This window comes from Orycteropus afer, unplaced genomic scaffold (genome assembly GCF_000298275.1).
Source record: "Orycteropus afer afer isolate SDZICR_OR568_19922 unplaced genomic scaffold, OryAfe1.0 scaffold00222, whole genome shotgun sequence".
Classification (NCBI taxonomy): domain Eukaryota; kingdom Metazoa; phylum Chordata; class Mammalia; order Tubulidentata; family Orycteropodidae; genus Orycteropus; species Orycteropus afer.
Genome location: NW_006921809.1, coordinates 966,624 through 968,877, shown reverse-complemented (window position 1 = coordinate 968,877; position 2,254 = coordinate 966,624).

Genomic DNA, 2,254 nt, shown 5'->3' with positions numbered 1-2,254 from the left:
TTATGGCAACACTAATAACTAAGACAAACCATATATGACTTCCCATTCATCCTGTGACACCAAGTTCCTGGTGCCCTATTTCTCAATTGTCTTAAGCCTTTCCAAGTTTTCAGCTTTTGTTTGAATGAGCACACCACCTTACAGTTACAACAGGCCTTAAATTTTTCTTAGAACTTATTCCTTTCTGTGACAGTTGTTCTGGTGGTCAGAGAAATCTATTTTGTCATGGGCTTTCCTCTGAAACCTTGCCATCCCAAAACTTTTGCTTTACATGGGTCTTAGGTAATTTATATTTTTTTGAAATAATTGTTTTATTCCAACACTAATATTCCATTTCCACTAAAATTCATATGCCAGTCTCTCTGGGTTGGCTTCAGCAGAAAGGAAATAGGAAAATTAATTAATTAATTATAAGGCTGGAGTAAAAAAACCTCTACATATCACAAATACTTGAAATAAACCAAACCAAAAACCTTTATACCCAAAGTACTTCTACTCAGAGGGCAGCCTTTCCTGGCCTCAGGAGTGAATTATTACCAAGATTAGTTTGCCCTTGCTCCACATGAAATGTTTCCAACAAGATTTGGAGCGTCCTTATTAGCTTTAGGATTCTCAATGAGCCTGCACTGGTTTTCAGAATGGATCCTCTTTCCTTTTAATTCCAGATAACTACTATAGGCTGAGATAAAAGTCTTCTCCAATTTAGGAGAAATCTTGCTCTCCACATGGAATTTTCCTCACAAAGAAGGTGGATTTTGTTTGAGGATCCTATACACATCCTTACACACATTCTCACCATCTTCTTCTGATGTACATCAGATGGTACTTATGTCTCCAAAAAGTGAGAGAATAGTTGGGATCCTCAATCTCTTGAATCATGACTCTTGTCCTGCTGCCTTCTGCAGCACGGGCCCTATGGAAGAGGCTAGTTGGCTGTTTCTCCAGAGAGAAGTTGCCAAGACTTTACTTTCCTGACATGGCAACCTTCTATGGCTGAAGCCATCTGCACTGAATTTCTGAGAATTGTTCAAATACAGGGAAGGCTAGGCAAAATTGCTTTTTCTTCCTTGTAAAATCTTGGATCTCAAATTCTTACCTATTATCTTACACAGAGAAACACAAGCCTCAGTGACTCCTTTTGCCAGGCTGGAGATAAGTCATGGCCTCTACTTGCCTTCTTTATTCTGGGCACTACTTTGACTTTTCCTTGTTCCCCTAATACTGGGAGGACCTTTCTAGAGGGAGGAAGGTTTGGACTCCTGTTGTCAAACTAGGTCCTAGTGAAAAAAGAAAATAAATAAAAATAAAACAACAACAAGAACAACAACAAAACCTAGGAATGCAAAGAGAAGTGAGCCAAGTATGAAAGTGGTCTCCTCAAATTGTAATCCACACCAAGGCAAGAACTTTTCATCACTCCTTCTACTCCTAAATCCCTTCCCTAACAACAGGGTCCAGTGTTTTTAGTGTTGAGTCAAATCAGTGCTTAAATTTTATCCTAGAGACGGTTTCACAAAATGTGTTCTGAGGAGCACTAATCCTGAGAGACCCTTGAAAAATGGTCTCATGATAACATGTTTAGGAGACACAGTATGCTGTCGTCCTCTTAATACACTTAAACTATATCCTGTGGAGCTATTGTTTCACATTAGATACTTTTAGAAAGGAAGTAAAGAAATTAAGATACATTTATAAATTAATATACAGGCAATGCTTAATTTACAGCATATTCTGGTTGGGATGAACTGCACTTCCTCCTTTTTCTTTTGGTACATTTTGTTAGAAATATGTAATATATACACTGTTGCAGCATGTAATTTGCTGATGTTATTTTCAGATGTAATCTTTCCAATACCCAAACACAAATAATGATTCATTTATAAAGATACAGATAGAAAAAGGCAATAATAATGAAAATAAAGAAAAACAATGAAATATTTGACTTATGTTAGAACTGATTTATGATTGAATCATCATGGGGATGGAACCCCATCATAAGTTGAGCATTACTTGTATGTACAGCCTTTAAAAAGTTACGAAAATGTGTTCATTGTAGAAGAAAAAATGGTTATAAAATACCATTTATAGTTTGATCCCATTTTGTAAAAAAGTTTTTCTATGCATAAATATTTTTCAGTATATCAATATGAATATATCAGCGTGGTAATAGTGATTGTACCTGGATGATGAATATATGGATCTATTGTTTTTTCTTTGCTAAGCTGTATTTTGAAATATTTTCTACAGTGAGTTT